The 20,944-nt window shown below is 41.7% G+C and overlaps 1 protein-coding gene across 5 annotated transcripts in view; it reads right to left on the minus strand.

Annotated features, from left to right (window-relative positions):
* The window catches only part of SHROOM3 (shroom family member 3), a 320,350-nt gene that overhangs the window by 158,102 nt on the left and 141,304 nt on the right, over positions 1 to 20,944 (minus strand). The window contains exon 2 of one of the 5 annotated variants that reach the window (XM_045473679.1): positions 19,375 to 19,500. The exons of the other annotated variants lie outside the window; for them this stretch is intronic. The gene's annotated coding sequence lies outside the window, so the exon portion shown is untranslated. The remainder of the gene's footprint in view (positions 1 to 19,374; positions 19,501 to 20,944) is intronic. 5 annotated transcript variants of the gene reach the window in all.

The following is a 20,944-nucleotide window of genomic DNA, read 5'->3' on the forward strand; positions in this document are numbered from 1 at the left end:
ACATGGACAAGTTAGGGATGGGTTCTCAGGGGGCATCTCACTGGAAGAAATACACATACAAACCAAACAAGAATCACTACAAGAGTGTATCAAGATATGTGGGATGCCTAGGTGGCTCAGTCCGTTAAACGACCGATGGTTGATTTCGTCTCAGGTCATGATTTCACAGTTTGTGAGCCCGAGGCTTGGGATTCTCTCTCTCCCTCTCTCTCTGCCCCTCCCCTGCTCTCACACATGCTCTGTCAAAATAAATAAACTTCAAAAAAAAAAAAAAGATACGTGGCCGTTTGAAAAATATATAAAAGTGAATGGTATAAAACAAAGGGGTATAGTTATTTCTGCAAAAGAGGTTTCACATTAATACATATATTGCTAACCACTTGGCTTTTGTGCATGCGTGAGTGTGTGTGTGTGTGTGTGTGTGTGTGTGTGTGTGTGTGTATTTTCTCATTTTCAAAGCAGAAAACTCCCCCGAACCCATTCTCTTCTTTCCAGAAAGTCAAAATTACCAAAAATTAACAACCGTGGTCTAGCTAAACAAATAGAACCTTTCCACAAACGCAGTAACTTAACTCATACCTTGATGGCACATCACTCACTGAGAGCAGGAAAGTAAACATTCTCTGAAATGAGGGTGGTTTTCTTTGGCTAGACACACCACATGGCGGTTACTCTCTGTCCTGATTTTACAATAAAGAAAGACTGGCACTGGCTTATTTGCTTTGGTTTGACAGATGATGGTCAAGTGCAGCACTGAGATTATATCCACATTGCCCTTTGTAAAGGAAAACAACATACAATCAGTTTTCCTTGCAGAAATGCTTCTCTTTGCTTGTCTAGGGGATTCTTCAAAGCCCTTCGCCCTTTGCCCTCCAAAAGATAAATAAAAACAAAGCAAAATGTGTACCAGGTGGCGAGAACCGCCTGAAACAAGTTTGATAATCTAAACTGAAGGCTAATAAGATGTTCACAATTCAGGAGTATCTACTGAAAAAGTAAATTAATGCTGCCTCTGCTGTTAACTTCAGTCAGAATCTCAAATGGTGTGGGTATATGATAACACTACATTGTCCGTTTAGTTGAGTGTTGGAAAGTTGTAGATGGACACAAAGCTATATTCTAACACTGTTCTTAACATCTGTTCTGATTCTAATGGGGCCATTTGAAAGGAAAAGTTTGCTACATTATTTGGCTTTTCACATATTAAACAAAAATGTAGGACTGTGTTCCTGAAGGCAATATTGGTCAGAAACAGATTCTAGAAATGTTCTGTATAGACTATGAGGTCCTGAGATGATTACTTGGCTTTACAAGGCTGAAATGTACACTCTAGAAATTAAATAGCTGTTTTTCTCCATTCAGCTATCAGGAAATTAGAAACATATACAAGCTTTCCAAAATATAAAATTGTTAGGAAGAGGAAGGTTCCTCATAATTGTATATACCAAATTCACTTAGCAGGATTTTCCAAATACAACTCACTAATTTTTAAAAATTAGAATATCAAGTACATTTTATGTTTTTAAATGTTTATTTATTTTGAGAGAGTACATGCATGAGTGGGAGAGGGGCAGAAAGAGAGGGAGAGAGAGAGAGAGAGAGAGAGAGAGAGAGAGAGAGAGAGACAGAGAGGGAGAATTCCAAGCAGGCTCTGTGCTGATAACATGGCTGATAGCATGGCCCCGGCATGGGGCTCGAACTCACGAAACATGACATCATGACCTAAGCTGAAATCAAGAGTCAGGTGCTCTGTTGGGATGAGCACTGGGTATGGAAACCAATTTGACAATAAATTTCATTAAAAAAAAAAAAAAAGAGTCAGGTGCTTAACCAACTGAGCCACCTATGTGCCCCTCAAGTACACTTTAAACTATACTGAACATCATTTATAACTTACTGATACATGTATAATAATATTATTATTAAAGCAGCCACCATTCATTAAATGCTTGCTCTATATCAGAGTTTCTCAATCTTGAACAAGCATCAGAACTACTCAGAGTGCTTACTGAAACTCCTACTACCAAGTTCCACCCTTGAATTTTTAAACTTTTTTTTTTAATGTTTATTTATTTTTGAGACAGAGAGAGACAGAGCATGAATGGGGGAGGGTCAGAGAGAGGGAGACACAGAATCTGAAGCAGGGTCCAGGCTCTGAGCTGTCAGCACAGAGCCTGACGCGGGGCTCGAACTCACGGACCGTGAGATCATGACCTGAGCCGAAGTCAGACGCTTGACCGACTGAGCCACCCAGGCGCCCCTCCACCCTTGAATTTTTAAAAAGTTATGGTAAAATACACGTAAGATATTTTACCTTTAACCATTTTTAACTGTACAGTTCAGTAATGTCAAGTGCATTTATACTGTTGTGCAACTAGTATTATTCCCTGTGCTGTACTTTTTAATCTCACACCTATCTGCTTTCTGTCTCTATAAATTACACTGCTCTAGGTACATCATGTAAGTAGAAGCACAGAATTTATCTTTTTGTGACTAGCTTATTTCACGTAGTATAATGTCCTCCAGGTTCATCCACATTGTAACATGTGTCAGAAATTCCTCCCTTTTTAAGACTGAATAATATTCCCCTGTTTGGCTAGACCACATTTTGTTTATGCATTTATTATGGATGGACACTTAAGTTGCTTTTGACTTAAGCAATAGTGTTTTGAATATTATGAATAATACTGCTATGAACCTGGGTGTACAGATACCTCTTAGAGACCCTGTTTTAAATTATTTGGAGTCTATGGGGCGCCTGGGTGGCGCAGTCGGTTAAGCGTCCGACTTCAGCCAGGTCACGATCTCGCGGTCCGTGAGTTCGAGCCCCGCATCGGGCTCTGTGCTGACCGCTCAGAGCCTGGAGCCTTGTTTCCGATTCTGTGTCTCCGTCTCTCTCTGCCCCTCCCCTGTTCATGCTCTGTCTCTCTCTGTCCCAAAAATAAATAAACGTTGAAAAAAAAATTAAAAAAAAAACATTATTTGGAGTCTATACCCAGAAATGAAATTGGTAATCTTATGTTTCGTTTTTTAAAACGTTTATTTCTTTATTTTGAGAGAGAGAAGGGGGACGAGAGAATCCCAAGCAGGCTCCGCACTGCCAGCACAGAGCCCAATGCAGGGCTTGATCCCATGAACCATAAGACCACGACAACATGACCCAAGCCAAAACTGAGTTGGATGCTCACCTGACTGAGCCACCCAGGCACCCCAATCCTATATTTAATTTTTTGAGGAACCACCACATTGTTTTCCATAGTACTTCCACCAACGATGCACCAGGGTTCCAATTTCTCCACATCCTCTCCAATGTCTATTTTAATGTTTTTATTTTATTTTGGAGAGGGAGAGAGAAACAGTATGAGTGGGGGAGGAGAAGAGAAAGAGGGAGGCATAGAATCCGAAGCAGGCTCCAGGCACCGAACTGTCAGCACAGACCCCGATGCGGGGCTTGAACTCCTGAACCATGAGATCATAACCTTAGCCGAAGTCAGACATTTAACCAACTGAGCCACCCAGGTGCCCGTGTGTTTTTGTTTGTTTGTTTGTTTGTTTGTTTGTTTGTTGGTGATAGTAACCATCTAGTGATGGGTATGAGGCGGTATCTTATTGTGGTTTTGATTTGCATTTCCCTAATTACTAGTTATGTTGAGCATCTTCTCATATACTTATTGGACATCTGTATATCATCTTAGGAGAAATGTCTATTCAAGTTCTTGCCCTTTTTTATAATCAGGTTGTTTGTTTTGTTGTTGGGTTTCATATATTCCAGAGATTAACCCCTTATCAGATACATAATTTGCAAGTACTTTCTCCCATCCCTGAGTTTTTTATTTGGAGCCTGAGATTTTGCATTTCTAACAAGTTCCTAACTTACACTGATGGCCCAGAGGCCCACTTTGAGAAACCGCTCTCCGCAGCAATATTGTGAAGCGTGTTACATATATTATCTCAGCTAAGCCTCACATTATCATTCCTGTTTTACAGAAGTGGAAACGAATGCTCAAAGAGGTAAAGCTTGCTCCAGGTTTTCCACTAAGAAGTCGTAAAGCAGGGACTTTCACCTCGTGCTGAGCTGGCCCCGCACTACACCATCTCTGCCACAATTAGTCAAAAAAGGTCCACAGAGAATATGGTCTAATGACCAAGTCAATGGACTTGAGAGAACAGTTGATGCTTTGCAAGTTCTGTCTCTCTTCCTTTAAATCAGGCCTAAAGTTTCTGGACTCCTTTCATTGGATGCTATGTTCTGGCTTCGTTAATGTGAATTGAGAAAGCAAAGGGATCTGCTTTAAGTCAATGGGGAAAATGATGGTGGTGGGAGGTGTGGATGGGACATGCTGCCGAAGAACCACAGACCAGACTGACCTGATGAATGAACTCGCTCAAGGGCTAAATGTTTAGCTTTGGTCGACTAGGCAGATCTTGTGCTTCCCCCCCAAAGCTGTCTGTGTTTAGACATTTCTCTGATAGCAGTAACCAGTCAGGACCGGAGCTAGTCTATAAGGGCCTTTCTTTGCATCATGGTGAAAAGTGTCATGGGCACTTCTCAGGACCTACGCAGCCAGGTCCGCCGTGCTTGGCCAGGTCAGCGAGGGTGGGTGGATTTCGGCACCTGTGCGCTCTTTAACTGGGCACGATCCAGTGAGCAGCTAGAGAAAGGTGTGATTAAGGTGGAGAGTCAGTGCCACTGTTGCTATACTTTAACAACCCTGATAAAAATTAGTGTAACTACTGGTTAAAGGGTATATATGGCCATAAACATACATATACATATACACATACATATCTGTATTATATAGAGATATACATGGCCTCCTGGTTAGTCATTTCCATGGATAGCCAAAAGCTGGTGTTAACTTAATATCCATGATGGTTTTATGTACTGAGAGTAAACACAATTCACAGTTTAGTGAATTCATCAATTTCAGTGCGTACCAGCACATCAAATTAGTGACCTATTCTGATGTAAAGCTGGCCCTTTAAGGCCCGCCTATTCCTTAACAGGCATGAGATAAAAATCCATAGAAATCAAGCCCAAACAGTATTCTTGCAGAACCGGGTTCTTTGTGTTGGATTCCACAGCTGCAAGCCAAAGTGTGGTGGTTCACGGCACTTATACATAGAAAATGTGGAGGTCTCTGGATGAAGACATGGGCTTTATTCGTCTTCAGATGTTGACATTCCCCAGAGCCACCACAACAAAAACAGAATTAAGACGTAAAAGGAATTCAGAACCTTCCTTTGCTATCCCAAGCCTGGGAATCTTTTCAAATTTAAATGAATATCTGTCAAACTAATTAAGAGAAGATGCAACGCTCTCCTTCTGTGCTCATTAGAGAACTTTACTGGTCATAAATTCCTCAGAGAGTGGGAGTGAATAGATCTCTACACTCTTGCTTAAGATTCCTGGCTTTGTTTATTTCCAGTTTGGCCTGTTCATCTTCTAGATCCAGAAAGACCACAAAACATGGCTTGGATCACATTTTAATTTTATAAAACAGAAAAATCAGAAATGATGAGACCCAAAAACTATGATGAGATGTTGCAATGAATTTTTTTAGTCAACAAAACTGGGGGAAATGACAAGTAATCATTTATAACGGAGTGGCATCGTTTTCCCCTAAGATGTTTCATTAGTAGACTGCAAATCTCAAATGTTTCACAGACACACACACACACACACACACACACACACACACTTGAGTTTTCCCATTATTTTTGCATATTTTGAAATTGATGTTTAGTAAACTGATTGGGTAGAACATATGCAAATTGTGTCCGTCTGGGTACAATGTGACATACCAAGACCACTACCCATATGCCCCTATAGCATTTATTGGACTCCTGCCAGCTACCCAGTACAATACTGTGTATGTAATTTAATGCATATGTATGAAATTAGTAACCGGGTAATTCTGTAGGTAGAGCTTTTTACCCCCATTTTCCTGATAAACAGATTCAGAGTGATTACCTTGCATTATGTGAGTATGCAGCAAAGTCAGGAGCAAGCAGGGTATTTCAAAATACTTGTTTGTTTAAAACATAGTGCCTTGTGCCTTTAACAAATTTTTAGAAATTTGAAATGATAAAGAATACTTCTGCACCTAAAATTGCATTGTTAGAAAGAAATTTAACTGTAGCTATTAGAATTTCGACCAATGTCTTTAAAGATACATCTAGAAAACAAGGATTTTTCCATCTGTTTAAAGCCTACATCTTTTCCTTGGTTTTTTTTTTTTTTTTTTTCTTTGCCCTGGGATTTATGCCACTGAAAATACATTTTTCCCTCTTTCATCGATTCCACTAGATTTTCCCTATAGGTGTCACTTAGCTGAAGTGCACAGTGCTCTCAACCACTTGGGCAGTTCCTTTTGACCATTTCTTTATTACTTCTTCCTTTTGCTATTTATATCTTTTTTTTTTTTTAATTTTTTTTTCAACGTTTATTTATTTTTGGGACAGAGAGAGACAGAGCATGAATGGGGGAGGGGCAGAGAGAGAGGGAGACACAGAATCGGAAACAGGCTCCAGGCTCTGAGCCATCAGCCCAGAGCCTGACGCGGGGCTCGAACTCAGGGACCGCGAGATCGTGACCTGGCTGAAGTCGGACGCTTAACCGACTGCGCCACCCAGGCGCCCCGCTATTTATATCTTAAATAGGATAATTATAATTTTTTTTTACCCATGTTAGGGGGACGGGTCACACTTACTCGCTCTCTGACAGCATATCAGTAGTTTAAAGGGATATGGAATAGCTAAAGGGATACAGAATATGGGGCTACAGTGCCAGTCAAATTCAAATCTAATTTATTTTTTCCAACTTTCCTTAGGATCTCTGTAATAGGAATTATTCTCTCCCACTGATGTGCAATAAAATGGTTCTTCCAAATCTCTCTTCTGGGCTGACGATCACTGACACACTGTCGTTCTCTGGGTAAATTTCCACTCTTGTTTTTCATTAGTGTTGCCATCAAAGCCATCATTTCCCCTGCTGTGTCCACACTGTTAAAGTCAGGGTGAAATAGAACCAGTCTATCTTCCTCTAGCAAGTTCTTCACATGTACCCCCATACTGAAACTCATCAACAGAGGGCTTTTACAGCCAACGTTGTAGACGAGGATATTTAAATCTTCTACAATGTTGTAGAAGAGGATATTTAAATCAAAACCAGTTTAATGTTTACTATTAAGGCTTCGTTCAGCACTGAATTAAATGTGCACCTATTTGCCCCTTGAGGAATTCAGTCCAAAAGTCACATTAGATTGATTTTCACATGTTAGAGATGAAATTACCTTAGACATCAACTAGTTCACATTTTTGGTTTTATAGACGAGTAAATCCCTAACTTTATGGACACAAATAATTAGTCATTTATTCAAACTTCTATCTAGAATTAATAGAATATAATTCCCAGATCTCTTTCTCTGAGTACAACATCACTTTTGTCTCACAAAACTTACAACTGCAGTGTTTCTACACCTCCTTCTCCCCTGTCCATACTGCTTTAGGAGGCTATGATTTCAAAAGTTACTGACACTCACAATTACTAACCTCGATCTTTGCAAAACAGTGATTTCTAAAATTTCCAAGGCATTCCTCACATGGATGATTCTCACTTTAACATTTTAACAAGAAAATTCAGACTCTGAAGAGATCATTCTGATCAACCGCTTTGTTTACTGAAATAACACACAGGCAATTTAGATGCTGACAAGACGCTAAGTAGGAGGCATATACTTAAATGATAAAGCTCAAAAGCAATCATGTGTCTTCACTTAGGAAATAAAATTGAAAAACCAAAGCTGTAAAATCATCTCCACCTATTTGTGCTCAGCATTTTAATTCTATCCTGCTTTAGGGACAATAAAAGTATGTCAGCAATTTGACACTTATGTCAAATTTGATATAGTATATATTTGATATCCATATCCCTTAGAGCAGTTATCCACACTCCCTAGTACTACACAGGCGAGAAGGGTTGAAAGCATCCTCTTCTAAGGCAATCACAAGCTCAAATTCTAATATATGGCCCCTGTTGCCTGAAGACTGGAACGTATTTGAGCCTTAGGATTTTATTCCAGTATTTCATATGGTGTTACTGTACAGAAAGTCACAGGATTCAGTTATAAATTAATACATCACAGTCCTTTAAAGATTTCAAAGTATGCATTTTTCAAAGATAACTGTCTCAAGGAACTCAAGATGATCAACGTCAGGTGCACATACACCATGTTGGATTTGGACAAGCTGCAGTGGGCTCATCTATAGTCTCCTGCTTAGTACAAACACGGAATAATAAAATATGATGCAATGTGATAATGATGACAGCAAAAATAACACAGATTGAGCACTTTGTGTTAGTTACTTGCATTAGCTCATTTAATCCTTATAATCATCCTCTGAAGAAAATACTATTATCCTTATTTTGAAGATGAAAAAAAAAAAAAAGACTTCAAAGTTCAGTGGTCTCAGAGAGTCAGTGCCAGAGCCAGGATCTGAATGCAAGCCATCCGGCTTCAGACTCTCCCCTTTCACTCTTACATCATGTTTGTGCAGTGAGTTTTATTTATTTATTTATTTATTCATTCATTCATTCATTCATTCATTCAATTATATCAATTTATTTATTTTTGAGAGAGAGAGTGCCATCAGGGAAGGGGCAGAGAGAGAGAGAGAGAGAGAGAGAGAGAGAGAGAGGGAATCCCAAGCAGGGTCAGCACAGAGCCCAACCCTTTGCAGGGCTCCATCTCACGAGCTGTGAGATCATGACCCGAGTGAGAGTCAGACACTTACACGACTCAGCCACCCAGGCGTCTCTGTGCAGTGAGTTCTACTGAAGTATCTGAAGATGTACTAACATTCATCATAATGAAAAGTAATTTGACTTCCTACAGACTAAGAGAGATTTGACTTTAAAACTATTTCCTATAAATAAATTTATGTATTGTAGTCAATTTTACTCTTGCCTCCTATTTCCCAATACACGTCCATTAGTAAGCCCCAGACCTGGGTAATCTTTCAGAGATAAAGCAAAAGCTTTCCACAGAGAGTAAATCAAGAAAACTGACATGGCTATCGCAGTCACTTGTCATGAATTTATATATTTTTAAAGTGTTCAATAAGGCACAATAAGGCGTACCAAAATGTGGGTTAATCTTATAATTAAACTTGTAAGATATGAATACATAATATCTGGGAGAGAAGTCCTTTGTCCAACTTTTCCCTTTTGAGATAACATGGTTATCTGTAGGGCTTTGTGATTTTCTTTTAGCTGTTATTAGAACCATATGAGTTTTTTGCATCATGAGCAGTACTTACAACAGGAATTGGGTTGGAAAGTACTCAATAAATAGTTTGTGAAAGAACAACAATCAAAGAGGACAGAGAAGAAAAAACAAAAGGAAGTTTCTGTGCCCACCCCTGGATGGCTTCACACTTGGCAAGCATTTGAAAAGCCACCTTTCTTTTCCTTAAAGGAGAGCACTGAAATGTGAAGGCATTTCCTCACCTCTCTCCTCTACTCCACCCTTTATGACCACAAAACAGCTGTGTGTCCACAGAGTGATAAACCAACCAGTTTGAAAAGTGAATGTTTTAGTCAGCCCGGTTGTTGTTTTCTCCCACCCACAATCGCCCCTGCCACTGGCCCGATGGCTTGGGGACTGAACTGCCTGACGATGTGAGAGTTACGTACAAAGAGGACAACCCAGTCTGAGCCTAAAAGAAGGTATAGCAGCTTTTTCCCCTATATGAACTGAGGAAAATAATTTCAATTCTCAGAAAGCAATGAGAAGGCTTATCTCTTGCTGAAAGAGACAGTCCAAACAGCCATCGGTTAACTCACGGTTTCTCAACCAGTTGGTCCAGACAAGCCTTCGTTATATGGACCATCCTGTGCAGTGTGATCTGTTCAGTAGCATCCCTGACCACTGTCCGCTGGAGGCTGGTAGCACACCCCCTTGGCTGTGGCGACCCAAAGTGTCTTCAGATTTTGTTAAATGTCCCCTGGGGGATAAGATCACCTCAGTTGAGGACTACTGGTTTAAATTTTTAACTGTCACTGAATTTTCTTCTTTCTCTTTTATAGCAAACAATTATGGATGGCTAATTTTTTAAAGAAATGTTCATTTGTTTATTTTGAGAGAGACAAGGAGAGAGAGAGAGAGAAAGAGCAGGGGAGGGGCAGAGAGAGAAGGAGGGAGAGAATCTCAAGGGGGCTCTGTGCTGTCAGCACTAAGACCGACACGGGGCTCGATCTATCCAACCGTGAGATCATGACCCGAACCGAAATCAAGAGTTGGACATATAACTGGCTGAGCCACCCAGGTGTCCTGGATGGCTAATTTGAAACATTTTGAAATCTTTTGCATTTCTTACTCAAAGGCATAACAGATTTCAGAGTAGTATGGAAAACAGACTTTCCACATTTCTCTGTTTGATTTTCAGACTCAGTTTGATCCTCGTGTGGCTTCACAAGGATTCGGGGGCAACCAAGAACAATAATACTTCATGCTTAAACATGGAGTTCTTATCCTAGGCCCTTTAACAATATTAACTCCTGAATTCTCATTATTCCTCTTTTTGCAGGAGAGATAGAAGGACACTAGTTGTTTGTTTTCAATTCCAGAGTGGCATAAAAACATTTTCAATCTGTAAAAGCATAAATGAAGGCACTTACGAAAACATCACACCCGTGGGCAATGAAAACTGGCGGTACCAACGGGGACATTCCAGAGCAATGACCAAAGTTACAGTCGCCAATGTCTTATCGAGACTATTTCTTGATAAGAAAGTTAAGCACATTTTCCTTGGGTGCAACCGGCCGCTGAAGCCTCATGCTGGGAGTTAACGATAAATATTCTTTGTTGAATTATTAAATGTAATACCAAGTGTAGCTTCAGTAGCCTGAAGCTGGTCATGTGAAAGCCAAAAGTACCAGAGTTCTCTGCATTCTTTCTAGTGGTTTCTATAGTATAATGGTGTCCTCCTTTAGCCTGAATATAATTAGCCCGATACCCCAAGGCACATCGGGAAGGAACAGTGTATGTCACCTGCCCTCTGACTCACATGGCATCATGGCGTGCACCTCTTGTTCCTGGGACCAATTCATGAAGAAGGCAACATGGCGTGTAGTCTCTATCTAACAGATGCAGGCCCAAGAACTAATTAAAGTCTGCAAAATCAAATTGTATCTTTTCTTAACGTGTGAAATCGGCATTAAAAAAAGAACAACAGCGGGGCACCTGGGTGGCTCAGTCAGTTAAGTGTCTGACTACAGCTCAGGTCACAATCTCATGTGGTCCGTGAGTTCAAGTCCTGCGTCAGGTTCTTTGCTGACAGCTCAGAGCCTGGAGCCTGCTTCAGATTCTGTGTCTCCCTCTCTCTGCCCCTCCGCCACTCACACTCTGTCTCCCTCTGTCTCTCAAAAATGAATAAATGTTAAAAAAAAATAAAATAAACAAAACAAGAACAACAGCAACAACGGCCACCTCTACCACCACCACATAGCCAGACCCTATGCCAAGCCCTCCACTTTCATTGTCTCTTAACCTTCATAACAGCACTGTGAGGTAGGTCCTATTCCCACCCCCCCATGCTGTAGATGAGGTTCATAGAGATGTGTCCTGCCCCAAGCGATAGAAGGCGATGAACTTGGAATTCAAACCCAGAAACCATTCATCTCCAAAGCCTGAGCTACTCTACCATCATGGGAAGCACGGGGGGGACAGAAAGAATGCTGCTGGAATGTCTGCCATCAGAAACAAAAGAAACAAAACCCTGCTTTCTCCAAAAGAATGGGAAAAGGTTTGGGGTTCTCTAGGCTTCTATCATTTTACTCTTCAAAGCAAGAATAAGGGTGACGAACTAGCTATCTACAGCTGGGCATTACTCTGGGTCTATCTTGAAAGGACTGATGGTCTACGGCAGGAGGTTTTGTTGTACTTGGACGGGGTAGTGACAATTTCTTTTAATATCAATTGCTCATTCTCTGAAGGGGCACAGCTCAAGATCAGGGTGTTTTTCCTCTGTCTCAACTACTCAAGCTACTATTGAAGCCTTCCTTTTAATCTTTAACCATAATGCTTATATAAGGAACTTTTTATTGTTATTCAATCAGTAACACCTTACCAAACTCTATGTCAAAGTTCTTGGGTTTATCAGTCTTTGCGGGGAAGCTATAACCTCCCATTGAGGTGCTGAAGCTAAAAACCAGGGAATCATCCTAACCGCCTCTCTCTCCCTCACCCAAAGAGCCAACCTGTCATCAAGTCTTCCTATTCTACCTTCTGGATATCGAATCCACCCACTCTTCTTGCCCCACCGTAGCCTTTGTGACTGCTCATCTGGACCAGTCTTCTCTCACTAGTTTTTTTTTTTTTTTTCCCCTCCAGAATTGCCATCTTCCAAAATGCAGCCAGAATGGTCTTTCTCAAACACAGATCTGATTTTTGTTGCTGGTCTGCCTTTTAAATCCTTCATTAGTTCCCCATTACCTTCAGGATCCTGTTCAAACTCAAGGGCATCCTCACATATGCTCCCTAAAGAATACCAAATACATTCAGACAGGGCTACTCCCAGCCCACGCGGCGCCTTGTGCAAATCAGACAAAACAACTTCTTTTCCAGGTGGTTGCCGCTGCTCCAGGGGGCAGGGCCTGGGCTGGATTGCAGCCCTGCTCCCACCCCATCTCTGCCTCTCTTTCAGTAGGTCACAAGCAGACAGTCGGACCCACAGCCCTGCCTTGAGGATCTGCTCAATTACCTCTTTGTTTACTTTGTCTAGAAGCCTTTCCTTACCCACTAAATCCATCTACCTAACTCCTATTCTCCCCTCTGGAAAACAAGACCCTCATCTTCCTACAAGAAGCTTTCACCTATTCTACACCACCAGAAAAACTCTAGGCTACCATGGCATGCCTGTTATGGATTTTCTTGTCTATTCCTCCCCACCCCGAGATGCTGCATTCTGTGAAAGTGAGCACGCTGTCTTTCAGACCTGCATGCCTGTAAAGCCTAGCACAGTGCCTAGGTTGGTGCAGACCAATGGTTCTGAATGTCAAATGTGCAGATCAGCGGTTCTGAACATCAAATGAATGATGCCTCCTCCTCCCAGCTACTTAGTCTTGTCACCGTGTAAGACCCCCCCAGCCACTTGAAGATTAGGCCATGGGGTCTGCTTCCTCAAATTACATAATCCCTACTCAAAGAACAAGAAGGCAGATCTCATTTAGTAATTATTTCATTAGCCTATGGTTAAGAAGAACAAACATCTTGAATTTCAACTTTTTGTCCACTTCTGACAGTTCGCTAATACACCTGTCATTGACTATTTAGTCCTTCACTGGATCCTGCTTCTTTCTTTAGCTTTCCCTTCCCTCTCCCAGACTTGTTCTACTTAACATCCAGCCAGATAGGGGGGTGCATGGGAATTTGTGGTACTCTCTACTTTCACAAATGTTTGGACATTTTCGTAATAAAAAAATAAATATTAAAAAATAAAGAGTTAGGGCAGCTGGCTGGCTCAGTCGGTTAAGTGTCCAACTTCGGCTCAGGTCATGATCTCACAGCTCTTGAGTTTGAGCCCTGTATCGGGCTCTGTGCTGACAGCTCAGAGCCTGGAGCCTGCTTCGGATTCTGTGTCTCCCTCTCTCTCTGCCCCTCTCCCACTCATTCTCTCCCTCTCTCTTTCTCTCTCTCAAAAATAAACATTAAAAAAAAAGAAAAGAAAAACTACTTATCCATACTCATTGAACCACAGGCTTGACTCTTACATTTCTACCTTTCTTGGGATTTTCCTTATCAGTCCTCCTTGGTTCTCCCAATTGCCATCCAGGGCAGGTCACACTGATTTCATTTATGACTTCACTCAGCAACCCTAGTCTCCTCCCCCTCAAATCTCTCACTATTTCCCTCCTGATACAAACCCAGAATTCTCTCTTTCTCCTATTTAAATTAGGCCAAAGGGAGTGGAGCCACCAGACTTTAACTCCCTGTCAAAGGCACTTACATATCTGAAATCTAACCATTTTGCTTATGAAAAATATACTTTTCAATTGGATACAGAGCCATTTTAGGAAGGACCGGGCAGGGCTATCATGTGTTTTTGTCTGAGACAAATGATATTGTCTCCTTGCTCACAACTATTCTAGGAGAACATGGCCCTGCCCAAGCCTTCACTGAAGGGATGAGGCTGGACCAGCTCGTCCCTGACTACCAGTTTGTTGCCCATGGTGCTTGGAACTGGAGCCCAGAGGCTGAGTTAACCAGGTGAAGAAAGCTCAAGATCTGTGAGGGAATCTGGAGTAGAATCCAGCGACAGCTCTGTGGTGAGCCAGGGCCACACATAAGCCCATATGAAGAACAGAAACCCACAAGTCTGAGAACATGCATCAGACAGCATTTTGTTGTTATTATTGAAAGTGATACAAGTGACATTGGACCCACAAAGAAATTGAAGCACAAATGGGAACTTCTTGGGAAGGGCAAGAATGGAGGTGGCCTCAGGGATTAAAAACTATTGTCAGCTTTTCCCTTCCCCTATCAGGTACCACCGCTGTGTGGGTGTGTGTGTGTGTCCCCATCATATATATATATATATATATATATATATATATATATATATATATATAACTTTTTCTATAGAAATAGGATTCTTAAATGTGTGTGCGTGTGTGTGTGTGTGTGTGCGCGCGCGCGCGCACCCTTCTTCCTCACAGACATAATTCTGTTTCAATTGTAATATCAGATGACCATGTATTCAGGAAGGTGGATCCTTCCATAGCCCCAAGAGATAAATCATTCTTGATCTACACCAATCATGGCATTCTGACTTCATTGCCAGTTATTAGTCTATTCATGGGCATAGGACGCAACCCTAGCTAATGAGATCTGACTCAAAGAAAAGTTTGCAGGAGGGATTTTGGAAAAGCATTCTTCATTCTTGATAAAATACACAAAACTGAGACTCCTTCCTGCCCTTGGACAAAATTGTGTGAGTATATGATGCCTGGAGCTGCAGCAGCCATCTTGTAATCATGAGGGGGCAAATCTGGGGATGAAAATCATCATGCTAAAGATGGTAGAATGGAAAGAGATGAGCCTGGAGCCTTGACGACATCACTATGCCATTCGATTAACCGTGGAACCACTTTTTCCAGGAAGCTAGTCTGCAAGAAGAATAATGGAACTGATGTTTAAAGTCAACTAAAATGAGGGACTATGCAATCCAGTGAGAAAGTGAATAGCTGCCTACTTGCTAAATCATAACAAACGCTAATGGTTAGTGTTCTCTTACCATGTGTCAGGCAGTGTTCCAAGTGCCTTAGACGTATGGTCTCATTTAATCTATACAACAATGCAACAAATAGATACTTTCATTATTTCCTACTTTTCGGGTGACTTGATAAGGTCCAGAAATAGTGAATAATTTATCCAAGGTCACAAACTCAGCAATGCCAAGGTGGGAACTCAAACTAGGCTTCTGACTCCTTCTGACTGAATCATTTGGTTAAACCTGAAGAGTTCCTGGCTTCCTACAATTGGATTTCCATAAGCTTCTTTCATATCTGTGCAAAGAACCCATTTTTAAAAAAAATTTTTAATGTTTTATTGTTGAGAGAGAGAGAGCGAAAGCAGGGGAGGGGCAGAGAGAGAGAGAGACAGAATCCAAAGCAGGCTCCAGGCTCCGAGCTGCCAGCACAGAGCCCAACGCAGGGCTCAGACTCACCGCAAGGCCATGACCTGAGATGAGTTGGATGCCCAACTGACTGAGCCACCCAGGCACCCCCAAAGAACCTTTTTTTAATCCGAGCTGGTATGAGTGGGTTTATGTTCACTATACCCAAATATTCCCCCAGGCACTGGCATTGGCCAGACTCAGGCTTTCTTTCTCCACCCCATAATAAGTCTGTGAGTCTCAATATCCATATGTTAGATGCACTGAGTCCAAATCCCGCATTAAAACTCTGAGTCAGGGGAATTCATGGTTGCCTGGTTTGTCCCCTCCCCAATTCTCACGTGGCAGGTGTGTCTGAGGGCACAACTTTTTGGGGGAGCGCACTTTTATGGGCACTATTTCCAGTGGGATGTGACTACTAAAATGTCAATGGACACTTGACAAGGGATGCAACTGTTGATGCTGGTTCAAATAACTGCCCTGTTAAACCCTCACGTCTAATTGTATCTGTTTTGTAACCTCAAAATTTTTGTGTTAAGTGACAGCCCACAATCACATATGTCTCTGTAGCTCATTGCGATCAGGAAGGCATTTCTATGGCCTTCCTACTGTTTGTTCATGTCACACCCTCACTCTCTCACTCATTCAACAAATATTTGAGTATCTGCCATGCCCCAGGTACTATGCTAGGCACTGGGTATCAACAGGTTACATTCTCTGCCCTCACAGAGGGCAATAAAGTGTAATGATATGCCAGATCACTTGTTTCTCTAATCCACAGGACAGCCACGACAAATGAAAAAGGCACACAGGACCAGACAGAACATTTTGTGGGCATATCCAATGTAGGAGTTAAGAGTGCAGACCCTGCCAGCCGACTGCCTGGGTTCAGTCACAGCTCTGTCACTGCGTGACCTTGGATAGATTAGTTACTGAACTGGTTATATCAATTATATAACGGTTAAATGGGGATTAAAAGTGTAGCTGTGTTCATAGGGTAGTTATGACAGCATTTTAATAAATCATGTAGAACAGAACAAGTATAATACAAGTGTTCGTTCAATAGAAAAAATGAGCTGTAGCCTGTTACACCCACTGATCATAACTTAGCAACTTTGCAGCAAGCAGTAGTGCTATGACAACATGCTAACCTCAGAATCTGCAAATGGAACATAGCATGGTCAGCCCCGGGGAAGACCGGGACTCCAGACGCCAGGACCAGGGCATCGCTGCAGGAGTCTGACTAGCCTGGCCACCCCTTACCAAAGTAAAATAGAGCTTCTACAACCAGTTGTTTCTTGCTCTCAGAATCCCCACACTAAGATGTGGGTGAAAGAGAATTTGGGGTGCCTGGGTGCTCAGTCAGTTAAGCATCCAACTCGATTTTGGCTCAGGTCATAATCTCACGGTTGGTGGGATCAAGCCCCACAGCAGGCTCTGTGTTGACAACACAGAGCCTGCTTGGGATTCTCTCTCTCCCTCTCTCTCTGCCCCTCCCCCACTCATGCTCTGTCTGTCTCTCTCTCTGTCCCTCAAAAATGAATGTTAAAAAAAATTTTTTTTAAAGAGAGAATGTAAGGTGACTTTCCTGCAGAGTTCAGTTTTCAATAAGCAGATCTTAGAAGAAAGGAGAACCGCAAATTTGGAAGAAATTTTTGAAGTCAAGCTGGAGTCCAAATGTTGGACAACCCCTCTGACCGTTGGTTACCCATCCTCTCCTGGAACATTTCCATTGATGAGAATGTACATTTTTAGAGAGCCTTTCTCTTTATTTCGCATCAAGTTGCCATCAAGTTTTTTCTTTAATTGTTTCCAAACCATTTATTTTGGTTCTGGAGCAAGGATAACCCCAATTCTAAATGGTGGTCTTCAAATGCCTGGAGAAAAGGTTTCCCTCTTTTCTAATCTCTGAGCTAGTCATCACTTGACGTGAGTTATGACCCATATCCTTCAAGTTCAAAGGAGGACATCAGTAGAATCTAGACACTCAAAGGTGTGTCCGGGAAGGTTATTTTGAGAGAGGGTTCTTGAACTGCCTTTGAAATCCAATCTTGCTTCTGGGCTCTGGAGAAAAGGAAAAGACCTTGATTCCTCATTTTCATTATATCTGCAATACATCCCTTCCCTCCTCAAATCCTGTGGCCTAGAGAAGGGTATTGACATCAAAACTCAAACATGAGTACATTACAATAGCATATGAATTCAGTGGAATTCAATAGGATTTTGTAGCTGAAACTTAAGCCAAATGTCTCAAAATACACCTGTCCTTGGAGAGTATGGACTTTGTACTTTCATAATAGAAACAATGGTTTGGCTGAAACAAGGCCAATTTTTACTTTTTATTTATTTATTTTTTTAAGGCCAATTTTTAAAAAGTACACTTTTCCCTCTATATGCGTGAAGATATAGAATTGGGACCTTTTTAGGGGATAGAATTGAATACTTAGGGAGCCAAGCTTGAGAGTTTAATTCTCTTAAGAACAATCAGTTTTGATCTGAACAAAGCTGTCTTCTGTGTGCTCACATCATCCTGTATTTAAATCCCAGGTAGCAGTAATAATAAACAAATGGACAATTGCTAACCATTATGGAAAATTTTTCTGTCATTGGCACTGTGCTAAAGGCTTCACACAAATGATTTCATTGAAACCTGTCAACAGAACAGCTCAGTGAAGTAAGTCATAGGGTTCATTCAGAGGAAAAGCCAAATGCCTTCTGGTGGCCCAGAAGGCCTTGACCTCTGTCCCTCCTTACACTGGCCTCTCCTCTTCCTCACACAAGTCCTTTATACTTTCCTCCCAGGGCCTTTGCACCTGCTGTTCTCTCTGTTTCCAGTGCTCTTCCCCAGCTCACCATAAGCCTCGTTCTCTCCCCTCCTTCAAGCCTTTTTTCAAATGTCACCTTGGTGGGGTCTTCTCCAACATCCCTCTAAGAAACGGCAATATCCCTCTCTGCCATGATATGCCTATCATATATCATACTTCCCTGCTTTATGTGTTTCCATGAAAGTTATCATTTTATAATCTTCAACACAAGTCACATATTTGGGGGTTTGTTACCTGTCTCCCTTGACCAGAACGTGTGCAAAAATTTTTGTCTACATTTGTTCATGACCCTAAACCCAGCATCTAGAAGTAAAGCTGGCACATGGTAGGTACTCCCTAAATATTTACTGGTTAAATTTTTTACATGGGGCAATAGGCACAGAGAGGGTAAGTGGTCCGGCTTTTTATAGAAAGAAAGACTTCTTAGGAACCCACAGTCCAGATGTCCATATCCATTTCCTTTGACCATCAGGGGCAGTACATCAGGTCTGAACAATACTTCGTGAGTCGAAACACACACCATCAATCAAGAATATAAAGAAGTGTTTTACGTATGTTCTATATTCAAGAGTGGCATATATGTACGCCTGTTGGAATATCTTGCGACTCCCCTGGGACATTTTACTTGGTAAGGCTGGAAGGAAATTTTAAAACGTCAAACTGAAAACGGAAGAGGATATAAAGTTCTCATGAAAATATTTTCGCAGGGTTGTACAACGGCAAGAGTGACGGCCTGTAATCCTCCTTCATAAATGCCATTCACATTCAAGGATTGTTTCCCTGAGTGCCTTTTATGTGATTACATTTAACCTTCCACACAATGCAGAAATCCAATTGGCAGATGAGGAACATGCTCTAAGAGGTTGCTTACCTTCCTAAAATAGCCCCATAAGTGCCAGAACTTGGGATAAAATTCTCTTGTCTCTATCTGGTGTACCTGCCCCTGTGGAAACAGCTGCTGGTTAGGCTTCAGGTGTTCATCATTTTCCAGACTCTCCTATCCGGAGGAACAAACTTGGTTTTTGTAGATGGCTAATTTAATGCCTCATCAATTGAAAAATAACAAACGACAGACACTACTTCCCCTCTGTCTTTTTTAAAGGGCTACTGTTAACACAGATTCAAGAGACTCATATTGGAACACACATATGGTCACAGGAAAACTAGCACCTTTGTCTGAAGTTCATTTCACTAACTAAACAGCCAGGCTTATAAAGCTCACGTTATTACAGAGGGAAAAATGCAGCTGCCGACAGGGTCGTTAAATGCAACAAACACCAGAAAAATCTCAAAACACCGACCACTTTTTTCTGAACTATATATTTGCCAATTTTTTCTCCACGGCTTTGGAAACTTGTTTCCATCTCTACCCTTTTTCCAAAAAGAATTCTACCATAGGCAAAAAATAAAAAAATAAAAAATTAAGACCTCAAAACCAAGTACAAATTGCTCATTTAAAGAGCAGGAATTAAGGATGTGGGGGCTTTTCTTCCTTAAAAGCTCATCATTCTGTAGAAAGAATCCGAATCCTGTCCTGATTCTTCGTGAGCAATGGAGCAGTTTTGGGTTTTGTGTTAGTTAATTTTAATTAAAAAAAAGGGAGGGCACCATTCTTGAGAAGCTGTTGCTACGAGACTTCCTGAGCCTCAACAGATGGCCACAGAGCGGTTCTCAGCCCTGAGCTCTGGGCTGTGAAGCCCTCCACTCAGGCATACCATTAACATTCCTGAAATACCTTTGGAGGCGATGCGGGCCAGCACCCTCAGACTGGCTCACCCGCAGCTCCTGGGCTGGCCTCCCTTGTCAAGGGGCCCAGGCTGAAATCTGTTATAAACGAATGATCAGGCCTCTCTAGGAAAAGGCCAGAGCAGAGCGGTTGCTGTCCTTCTCTGTTAAGCTTTGGACAAACATTAACAACAAATCCCCGGGGTCGTGAGTTGTTTGGGTGAGCACGTGGGCACACATACATGTGCACAAATACATGTACACATGTGTGCACATGCACATGCACGCACACCACCCCCCATGCCCCATTCACTTCCTTGTTTGTAAGCCCCTGACCCCCTCTCCCAGCCACAGAGTGATCCAGTTAAGACAGCAGCATATTTTTGGACTGAAGCATTTTTAGTGCCCAGACAGAACTGCTGAGCGAGAGGTTTAGGGCTTTCTGATTTCTCTTTTGACAGAAAGACAGAAAAGGAAGGTGCAGCGCATAGGATTTGAGTTTCTACATCCTCGCTAGTTTCTTGGTGCTATTGGACAAATCATTCCCTTTCATCACCTTTCTCTCTCTTCCCAACTGCCATGATGATACTGACCTACATGCATCAGATGGACGGATTAATGAGGCGTGTTTAATAAACAACCTAGAAACCACTGCATAAATATCAGGTCAGTAAGACCAGCCTCCACTGCTGCCAGGGAAAAGATAAGGCAGGGAC

This window comes from Leopardus geoffroyi, chromosome B1 (genome assembly GCF_018350155.1).
Source record: "Leopardus geoffroyi isolate Oge1 chromosome B1, O.geoffroyi_Oge1_pat1.0, whole genome shotgun sequence".
Classification (NCBI taxonomy): Eukaryota; Metazoa; Chordata; class Mammalia; order Carnivora; family Felidae; genus Leopardus; species Leopardus geoffroyi.